A 12,500-nucleotide genomic window follows, 5' to 3' on the forward strand; every position below is an offset into this window, starting at 1 on the left:
CACAGATCCCTGACTGTGCCTGCATGGCTATTGTGTATAATGTAACACGTTTACCCTATACTATCCTATCCTAGTAGAGGTGATGGTGGTGGTGGTGATGGTGGTGGTGATGGTAGTGATAGTTTTAGTAGTAGTAGAAGAGATGGTGGTAGTACGATATTTCAAGAGGGAGTACAGCCATTTCCCTAATTATTACTACCACCACCACTATCATGTGTACCTTATCTAATGCCAACTCTAAATTTATTCAGTCGCAGCGTAGCTTGTCACTTGCCCGATGAATCCGCTTGTTAACACTTCATTGGAAGTAAAAATGATAGTAAATAACTAATTATGCGGAGAGAGAGAGAGAGAGAGAGAGAGAGAGAGAGAGAGAGTAGCGTAATGAAGGACAGGTGGTGGCGACAGTGACGTGCGGTGCCCCTGTCGTGTGCCGTCACTCTGCACTGCCTCACGCTGCGCAGGATATGACAGGCCATTAGGATACTGAAGATTTTCAGTGTTGTCTGTGCCGAGTGTGTTAAGAAAAAAACAACTCCAGTGTAAGAAAAATAAATAAATTGATAAAACATTTATACTTGTAAAAGGACTGCTTTGCATACGAAAACCCACTCTCTCTCTCTCTCTCTCTCTCTCTCTCTCTCTCTCTCTCTCTCTCTCTCTCTCTCTCTCTATCTATCTATCTATCTATCTGTATAATTTGATAGATTTAGTTTCCGGCGCTACAATATCGCGGTTATATGACGCCGCTATGAAACTTTTAAAACAACAAATATTGTAGCCTCCTCTCTTTACAGAAACAATCATGCAGGTTACCTACAGGCATCGAGGACAAGACAGGTGTTGGTAGTCGCCACCACCAAAGTCAAGGTATACTACAGCACAAAGGGAGGAGCTGCGGCTGTCAACAAGGCAAGTTTTAAAGCTCTGTCAGGCCCTTGAAACGCGCTACCCCGGGTATTTGACTATTACTCTTCCTTATTTCCAAGGATAATTTTCAATTACTTGGAAGTGCAGTGTTTCATTGATATCATGTGGCCTGGATGAATGCCTCTGATGCAGATCAATGCAACTCTCGCAGATAAAAGGATGTAAGCCAGAGTGAGGCAGGAGCAAACAAGACTGTTGGCCTATTCCCTTATAACCAGCAGTAATTTTCTTTGTCCTGTACATGAGTAATCAATTAGCCAACAGCCATGTGCCTAAACTACAATTAGTGGTTGTCGTCACGTGAGAACCAAAAGAATAACGAAGGAATGTAGAGGCTTCTGCCATGACACCAGCTGCTGCCTCTCCTTCTGACAGGCTAAAGCCGCTAAACGGAACTATCACTATATAATATTTGTTGTCCTGACTTACCGGCTGTTGTCATCTGGAAGTGTTCCCGAGAAGATGATGATAATCTCTTGACGGAGGCGCTTACAGACTGTCAGTACAATTGCAAGACGTACAAATACACATTTCTCTCTTTTTCACCTCCAGCACTTACACAACCACAGGGCAACGCGGCGGCCACTCATCTTGTTCTTGATCTTGATGCTACAGGCGGCTCGGGATCACTCCGGAGCCAGGCCTGTGGATCGGCTTCTCCTGTAGAGGACAAAAAAAAAAAAAAAAAAAAAAGCAGAAAAAAGAGAGCAGTATTCTATTCGTTAATGATCCCTACACCTCGCTCGCCACATTCTCTCCAGATACTCCTTCACAGTCTCAATTATCTTTTCACTCGTCCCTTAACACAGTCCCAGCAGCAACACCATCCATTCCCTTCCTGTCTTCTCCACTCTTTCATCCCTATTATGCCCTAATTCACTCAAAATCACTTGCATCATCTCATGCCTGTCTCTCTCATACTTCTCACACTCCAGCATGACATGCTCCACCGTCTCGTCCTCCCCCATGTCACACATCTGGCACACTTTGCTGCGGGACTCAGACCACCTGTAGTTCCTTGCATTCACATCCATACACTGTGCCCTAGCTCGGAAGAGATCACCACCCAGGCTGCCATCATACCACCTTTCATACATCGGGGCTTCCTTTTCCTTGTACCATTCCAGAGTACTCTTTCGTTCCATCTCATTCTTCCATATATTCAGTCCCGCCCACTTCACCTCTCTGTCTGTCTCACTCTTCCATTTCCTTGCATCCCATTCAGTTCCTACTCTGTCTCCTCTTGTCACGATCCATTCACACTCATTTTGATTCCTCTTAGCCATTCTCATCCTCCATACAACTTGTAATCCACTCTTCTCTGTCATTTTCATGCACATCTTACTCCATTGACTCCCACTTTCATTCCATAATTACACCCTCACTATTCTTTCATCATCACTCAAGTGGGTGGCTGGGTGCTGGATCTTGACCTTGATCTTGGTAGTGCATTACCCCATCTCAGCTCTTATAGAAAAAAGAACACACACACACACACACACACACACACACACACACACACACACACACACACACACACACAGGTACGGGATGTAAATCGAGGAGTTGTGACCTTGTTGTCCCGGTGTGTGGTGTGTGCCTGGTCTCAGGCCTATCCGAAGATCGGAAACAATGAGCTCTGAGCTCGTTCCGTAGGGTAACGTCTGGCTGTCTCGTCAGAGACTGCAGCAGATCAAACAGTGAATTACACAAACACACACACACACACACACACACACACACACACATTATTAAAAAGTGCATCTGGCACATAAAAGTTTTTGGTAATACTACACAGCCACAACCTGCGCCTGCTGTGTCTTGTGTGTGTATGTCTGCTATGCTTTTACGTGTCTTCAGGATCACTTACATCCTTTAAGCTGTGCAGTAGTATTTCCTCTCATTATATTGAGAGGCTGGGAGGAATCTCAGCTAAAAAAACAATGTATAAGTTTGCGTCTAATCATCTTTGCGTAATTTGAGGTGATTTCGGTGAAAACAGTCACGACTCTTATTATTTACATAATCATTTAACAGAAAGACCTCTTGAGAGATATGAAAACTCATCAAAAACTCATAAATTTATTTCTAATACGTCTGTGATGTATTTACAATGATATATGTAACTACATTTCGGAAAGCACAGCTACATTCTCAAGGAAACTGTATGTATGTAGGGTATGAATTATATATTGATAGAATATGGAGAGTTTGTCCTCACTATGACATATAAATCAACGTCAACATCAAAGACTTTCTGTTTGATTTCATACAAACAGTGAGATTATTCAAGTATAAAAAAAGAGACAATGGAGGGAAAACAGAGCCCTGTGACACTCAGCTACTGCATCACCAGGAGACTCAGTTTATGACCTATTACAAAGTTCTCTGATCCATCTCAAAAAGTTGTCCATTATACTCAGATTACTTGGTTTGTTTAGTAAAATATTGAGGCATAACGTGTCGAAAGTCTTGGAAGGGTAAAAAAAAAAAAAAAATGAGCAACATTGCAAACCTGATCTAGTGCATAGGAAATATTAATATGTTAACACTCTCATTACATAACAAGTTTTTATTGGTGGTGTGATCATAAATAGCTTTGAACGAAAGTGTGTGGTATTATGGATGGGAGTCGGTGAGTCTTTCTTGATGTCTTCGATGTTGTGGGTGAGGGCGAGTAGATGTGATGGTCTGGGTGTACTTAATGCATGTCTGTATATGTATATGTATGTGAAGTAATGGCTGTGTGATGGGCGTGGGTTTGAAAGGTATACATATGAATTGTCTCTTTAGCAATAGCTGATAACCTTCAAACATGTTGGAACTGGCTGTCATAATAATTCTGAGCAGGACACAATATTTTTTTATTCTTATTTGTGGCTAAATATGTTACATACGATCGAAACATTAGTAAGTGAAACGCATCATCGATAATGTGTATGTTTATTGAGAGACATGTAGCGAGGCAGCGAAAAAAAGTAACATGATAGTTTCAATGTGGATATAATGCATGGTGGTGGCGCCGAGTGTGGTGCAGCAACATGGCGGCGAGGCGAGGCGCACTGGTGAGGCAGAACCATTAGTCAGTCGGTACATGCTCCTGCATCGTGCTTATAAGTAAAGTCTGTCTTTGATTTTATCCTTTATTGCATGTATTATATTGCTTTCGTAATACACAGCCGAGTATCATCATATTTCAAACAATGCGGGAGCAATAACAATAACAATCCTAAACTATCTAAAAAAAAATATGATGTAACTCTGTTGTATAATTTTATATCAACTCTTACTGCTACATAAAATATTATTCTTTGTCTTTCTGTCACTGTCTGTCTGTCTGTTGCCTTGTCTGGCTGTCTCCTTTCCTGTGTGTTTGTCTCACACAACCACGACTGAACAAGACTGTCACAATAGCAAACACTCCTAGACATTGCTATCGTGGAATTGAGTTATAATCTACAAAAAAAATTGTATGATGTGTCAGTGAATGTCACAACGCCGCGCCAATTATTTACATCGACGCAATACCGAGGTGGAAGTGTATGCGTTGTGTGTGCAGACGCCAGCGTGCAAGGAATAACAGGACTTTTCCAGTGAACAGGAGTCCTGACGGCTCCCAACCATTCCAGTGAAGCACGCGGACCCTTCTTCATTATAGAGATGCAGCATCAGAAGAGCCGGAGCCGTGAGTTACACATGACATGTTATTGAAGGTGATATTTGTCAGGCAGTGAGCGGAAGAGTTTCGACGCCATGTTAGAGGTGTCATTGTGCTCCTATAGTGACTCTCGAGGCTTTCTGTCGCTGAATTATGCTTGGTTTCACTTTACCTTAATTGTTTAATGCCAGTGTTAATTGTAAGGGACAAATTGCTTGTAGTACATACACTAGAGACGAGTGTTAAGCTTTATAGGTAATGATAAATAGGTAACCCCACGCTCACAACCAGGTGTTGGGGCACTCTGGCTGTTTCCAGATAGCAATTTGTTGGAGCACACAAATGCACTGGTATTTGGTGGCACCTTCCATTTTAGCATGAGGCAGTCTGGTCCTCACTATAGCTAATAACCTAATATTACAAAACATCATGTTTCATTTTGAGATTTTGACTTTAAAACAGTCTTTGATACTCGCACGGTTCCGAGACACTGGTGTCGCTGCTTCATTTGCGACCACACTGAGACACCAGAGGAAGATTTGATCACCGACGATCCTTCACTATTGCAGGTCGTTTTCTGAAGTCTGTAGCGGTGTTCTTCCAACGAACCTTTAATGGTGCCAATCGAACATAACGCTAAGTGGCTGAAATTAACCAATGAATTATATTGGTGTACCAGGTCTACTATGCTGGTATGCAATGAGTGTTCAAAATGGAAACTTCACATCAATATGGAGTCGGTGAAGCCGAGCCGAGGGGTGTAATCTTTACCTTCTATATCTAACTTCCCTACGAGGCTCCGGGACAAACATTCAAGAAAACTTCTTGCCCCTTCATTTCCTTAACTTCAAGATTACTTAATCAGGACTTTTGTCATGACTATAAGACTGTTTCATAGTTTTAGTTGCGCATCCGCCAGCGCAAACAGTAAGGATGTAACCAGTGAAGAGTTATTTAGAATGACCTACACACATCTATTTAATTATTTAACTAAGTAATGACTGGTGCGAGCCTAAACACACACACACACACACACACACACACACACACACACACACATATTGATTAGTGACGTCCTTGCCTGTCACTAGGCAGACGAGGTTTGCGCCCAACTCGAGTCATGAAAACATTCAGTAACCAATGAAAAGGACGGGCAAATATATCAGAATTTGAAATTAGAATATGCTTATGCGATCATATTTTTCTTTTTTTAAATTCAATTCACGTATGAACAGTATATATGACAAATTCACTTTATAACAAACCTTTCTCTCATTGATTGGTACTTAGCAGAATAATTACTCATGAAAGATCCAGTATCTGCGGAGTATTTTAGTGGAATATGGTTTTCCTCCCTTTGAGTACTGCACTGATGACGAGTAGGTATCGCTCTCTAACGTGGTGGGTCACTCCGATCACTTGCCTGTGTGAGCGTCTCTGCATTATGACAGACCACGCCACACGTAGCTCTACAGCAACGGTTGGGATGAAATACCTTTGCTTGAGATCGCTTTGATATAAAAATGTGTTCGGAAAATGCAATTAGGATCAGTAACTGCATATTGTATGAGTCATATTTCATTGGTGGTTCAAAGAAAGGATAACATATTTGTTATTTCATACATACAACCTCATGAATCGCTGGGAGACAGTCCACTGTGCACCACCCATGGGAGAGAGAAGACACTTGAATTTTTCTGAGACATACCGGTAGTTAGAGGATAATGAGACACTTCCTTACCGTGGATGTTAATTACGAATTCTTGCTTGAATATATTACCTTTCTTATTTTCCTCACGTCGGAAGAACTTCATGGAAGCAGAAACTATTTGTATTGAACACAGGAAGGCAGATGTGTGCAGCTTGCCTCCACCACTACCACCAACACCACCACCACCACCACCATCACCATTACCCCAGCGTCAGAATACGTTCATTTTATGGTTGTGGTCTTGCATACCTGTACATGTATATTCAAGATGCAACAGATGCAGGAGCAATGGAGCCGCGCAAGTGCCACAAGGAATCATACATGTTCCCAATTAGAATTCATAAGTGAAAGAAACGTGTGATGCTTCCCAAGATAATTTGACAACAATTACTAATGAATATATGAACGTGTGGTGGAGTTTTTATGTTGATGATTATTCTCTACGAAAGAAATACCTTCGCTTTGGCTACTTAATATTATGTACTGTAAACTACGTACGCAAAATTTGAATGATACACAAACAAACTCATCTCTGTTCAATCCACTCTGTTCGGTAACTCATTCTTTCTCGTCTCTTTTACGATTCTACCTTTATCAAACATTAACAAATTCAACTCCTGTTCTGAACACTGACCCTGAGAATGTTGGTGATGTCCCAGGTGCCAATGATGTGCACCACACGGTAATGGCGCTGGAGCTCAGACCTGCCACGTCCAAGGGCCCAGAAACCAGGAAAATGCTCGGAGACTATTTAGTATCGACAGGGTTTTCCTTTCTTTTCTTTTGTGTGTGTGTGTGTGTGTGTGTGTGTGTGTGTGTGTGTGTGTGTGTGTGTGTGTGTGTAAGTCACATGTCATAGCCACAGAAAATATAGCGCAGATCCAACACGTCATGCGAGTCACGAAAAAGACGCCTGAGGGAAATGTCACGAAGCGCTTTATTATTTACCACAGTGCATTGTCATTGATCATAATTCTCTTATCCTCATCACCATCCCCATCACCATCATCGCTATCACCACCACCGTCATCACCATCATCATCATCATCACCACCACCACCACTTTCGTCACCACATCTATCGTAGCAGCGTTCGTTCCCTTTCCAAACATTCCACGCACAACAGGAGAGTCAAAACACTCAGCCTCATGGACCATTTCACGTGGCCTTTCCCTCTTCACCAAGTTTCCCGCATGTGAGGAATAATGCTGAAATAATACGAGCATGTTTCTACCTGTTTTGTGTGTAATGAAAAAAACACACTCTCTCTCTCTCTCTCTCTCTCTCTCTCTCTCTCTCTCTCTCTCTCTCTCTCTCTCTCTCTCTCTCTCTCTCTCTCTCTCTCTCTCTCTCTCTCTCTCTCTCTCTCTCTCTCTCTCTCTCTCTCTCTCTCTCTCTCTCTCTCTCTCTCTCTCTCTCTCTCTCTCTCTCTCTCTCTCTCTCTCTCTCTCTCTCTCTCTGTATATATATATATATATATATATATATATATATATATATATATATATATATATATATATATATATATATATGCAAATAAGTTCGTCTTGTTTAATATCAAGGAAAGCAGGGAAGCCAGTGGAAAATCCAGTACTTGTCAGTAACATTTATTCCGCGACGTTTCGTATCTTAATTGTCATGCAATATTTTATAGCAAATTTTATTAATGACACCTTTTATTGTTTACTAAATATGTGTACTCCTTGTAGCTTGAAAATGCCCATTGAAGAGGGCGAAACGTCGCGGAATAAATGTTACTGACAAGTACTGGATTTTCCACTGGCTTCCTGCTTTCTATATATATATATATATATATATATATATATATATATATATATATATATATATATATATATATATATATATATATATATATATATATATATATATATATATATATATATATATATATATATATATATATATATATATATATATATATATATATATATATATATATATATATATATATATATATATATATATATATATATATATATATATATATATATATATATATATATATATATATATATATATATATATATATATATATATATATATATATATATATATATATATATATATATATATATATATATATATATATATATATATATATATATATATATATATATATATATATATATATATATATATATATATATATATATATATATATATATATATATATATATATATATATATATATATATATATATATATATATATATATATATATATATATATATATATATATATATATATATATATATATATATATATATATATATATATATATATATATATATATATATATATATATATATATATATATATATATATATATATATATATATATATATATATATATATATATATATATATATATATATATATATATATATATATATATATATATATATATATATATATATATATATATATATATATATATATATATATATATATATATATATATATATATATATATATATATATATATATATATATATATATATATATATATATATATATATATATATATATATATATATATATATATATATATATATATATATATATATATATATATATATATATATATATATATATATATATATATATATATATATATATATATATATATATATATATATATATATATATATATATATATATATATATATATATATATATATATATATATATATATATATATATATATATATATATATATATATATATATATATATATATATATATATATATATATATATATATATATATATATATATATATATATATATATATATATATATATATATATATATATATATATATATATATATGTGTGTGTGTATATATATATATTTACCAATTTATCAATGTCAATAATTCCTCTGGTGAACACGATTCTCTCCCTGAACCCCCTGGTCGTGTTGCATCACAGGGATCAATCTCAGCAATGCTGTCTGTACCTGCGAACTTTTCTCTCTGCTCCCAGCGTCTCTCTCTCGGCCTCCCTCTTCAAACTCGATCTTTTCTGAGCTTCCCGTCAGGTAGTCAGTCTTATGCTCAGTTCATTGTGCTGTCTTCACTTTCCCTGTCCTGTCTCTCTCTCTCTCTCTCTCTCTCTCTCTCTCTCTCTCTCTCTCTCTCTCTCTCTCTCTCTCTCTCTTTATCAACTCTCAATAATTCCTCTGGTGAACACGATCTCTCTCCTCTGAACTCCCTGGTCTCTGTCTCTCATCACAGGGATCAATCTCAGCTCTGCTGTCTGTCTCTCTCTCTCTCTCTCTCTCTCTCTCTCTCTCTCTCTCTCTCTCTCTCTCTCTCTCTCTCTCTCTCTCTCTCTCTCTCTCTCTCTCTCTCTCTCTCTCTCTCTCTCTCTCTCTCTCTCTCTCTTACCTGTGCCATTGTATCACAGTCATGGTTTCTCTTGGTTATTTTATTTTAGGTCATACATATGCTTATCTCATAATAACCTTTTACTCAATAGTTCCCTAATTTTGACTAACGCTTTTTTTTTCTAGAGAACCAGCACCCAAGGAGGCTTTTTTTAATATTTTTGCCCTTGGCTGGCCCGCTCTCCTACATAACAAAAAGAGAAGTAAAGTGGTGTATTAACTGCATTCACTATCATGGTTTGTTTATCGTTGCTTATACTTGTCGTGTTCATTGGCCTCGAGAGATTCAGATGTGAGTGTCAGTGACTTTGTTTTTGTGTATTTTTATTGAAGATTACTAATGTTCGTGTTAATTTTCTGATCTGGAAGATTTTCCTTGTGCAACGTTAGTGAACAGTTCTCGTAACTCTGCTGCTTCTAAGATTATTATGAGGATGTATGCTTGCAATGCATTTACGTTGTTTTTTCTACAACTTCTATTAATGCTTTTTTTTTTCTTTTAGTTTTTTTCCAGTGTTGCCACTTTATGTTATATATATATATATATATATATATATATATATATATATATATATATATATATATATATATATATATATATATATATATATATATATATATATATACATCTTGTTAATACTTAATTTCTTTAGTAAGCATTGTCATGAGATTGATGTGTGTTTAATCTATATATCTATGACCGGAAAACATTGTTGAAGGCTGGCAATTAATCTGTCTCTTTTCTGTTGAAAGAAAAAATCTGAAGATACCTTAAACGCTAACTGTAAAAAGCTTTGCCAGTGTTGTGCCTCCTTACCTCGCTCCCCACCTTCATACATTATGCATATGTAATATGATCAGCACACTGCGGCTTCGGAGAAACTTGAGGTCTAACGATTATATAAGGTAGCTGATTTCCCGCTCTTGAAGAGAACTGAAAAAAGCCCTTATTTTCCAGAGACCAAGAGTTTTCTCTCATAACGTACAGAAGTTTAATACGAGGCAACATTATATTTTCTTCGTTTACTGAAAAGCTTTGTGGTGTTCAGAGAATCAGGAAGCAAGGCAAAGAATCGTTCAGAGTCATACGAGCATCGGTTCATTTTCTACTGGCGAAAAGTGCATGATTGATTATGTTACACAAATCAATTTGCTCTTTCAGAAAATTCCGATGGAAAAAATACAACCTTTTAAAGGAATCATCGTTACTGAACGCTACTCACAATGAAAAAAAGTTATACGTAGGTTCGTATCCCAGCCGTGTTCAGACCATTTGGGCGTATTCTCTCCCATGCTCTGGCTTCTTTTTATAGGAAATGGGTAAATACAGGGTGTGAGCTGAGGATTTGTGGCCTTGAAACTCAGTACGTAGACACATTTTAATTCACAAGGCGAGCTTGACGATTCAATACCCTACTCTTGTCATTGGAGTAAGAGGCTTCATTTCCCACTAGAGCCATAGAAGGGAGTGATAAAACATGGATTTTCTTGATTAGCAGTTTTCTCGTGAGCAGACTGTTCATGTGTTGAGGGAATGGTAAGAAGTGGGCTCTCTCGTGTGTGTTTTGAGTTCCACCTTATGCGTAAATATTTCTTGCCGTAATTAGTTTTAGCCATTTCATTACTAGGTGTTTCCTGCTTGTCAGATCCTATGTAGAAGTGTCAGATCCTATCCTATTGTGTTGCGTCAAGGTGCAAGTGACTTCTCCCGCTGTAGCCATTAAGAAAACAAAGGTACTAATATGCTGGGACCGGCAGAGCTGCGTCTTTCAAACTCTTTGTCGAGAAACATTTCCCTCCGGGTGCCACTTATTGATCTGAATTTAAGCGACAAGGTTTCTTTATCTACATTTTTTATCTATCCCTTTATACCGTTATTTCTCTCTCTCTCTCTCTCTCTCTCTCTCTCTCTCTCTCTCTCTCTCTCTCTCTGTTGGTGTTGGTCCTGTTGGTCTCACTGTCACCAGCAAGCATCTTTGGTGATTCTCTCTCTCTCTCTCTCTCTCTCTCTCTCTCTCTCTCTCTCTCTCTCTCTCTCTCTAGCTCAGTGGTTAGAGCGCTGGCTTCACAAGCCAGATGACCGGGGTTCGATTCCCCGGCCGGGTGGAGATATTTGGGTGTGTCTCCTTTCACGTGTAGCCCCTGTTCTCACTGTAGCAGTGAGTAGGTACGGGATGTAAATCGAGGAGTTGTGACCTTGTTGTCCCGGTGTGTGGTGTGTGCCTGGTCTGATCAGACCTATCCCAAGATCGGAAATAATGAGCTCTGAGCTCGTTCCGTAGGGTAACGTCTGGCTGTCTCGTCAGAGACTGCAGCAGATCAAACAGTGAATTACACACACACACACGCACACACACACACACACACACACACACACACACACACACACACACACACACACACACACAGAGGCTTATTATTGAACTGAATCTCTCTCTCTCTCTCTCTCTCTCTCTCTCTCTCTCTCTCTCTCTCTCTCTCTCTCTCTCTCTCTCTCTCTCTCTCTCTCTCTCTCTGTGGTGGTGTTGGTCCTGTTGGTGTCACTGTCGCCAGCAAGACAGTATAGCAACAAAAGCATCCTTTGTTGATAGAATAAAACCTTAAGTGTGGGAGAAACAACGAGAGTGTCTGCTTCGCTGAAGGAGCTTCGTACCCAAATCCAGACAAAGACAGGAGGAGTGGAGTGGTACGACGTGTGGATGTGAGGAAACACTGAGAAAACAGAGTGGCAGGGCTGCAGCTTACAAGCCCATCAGTTGTCCATTGGAAGCTGCAGTATCTCATCCGTCTGT

Source organism: Portunus trituberculatus, chromosome 40, assembly GCF_017591435.1.
Source record: "Portunus trituberculatus isolate SZX2019 chromosome 40, ASM1759143v1, whole genome shotgun sequence".
Lineage (NCBI taxonomy): Eukaryota > Metazoa > Arthropoda > Malacostraca > Decapoda > Portunidae > Portunus > Portunus trituberculatus.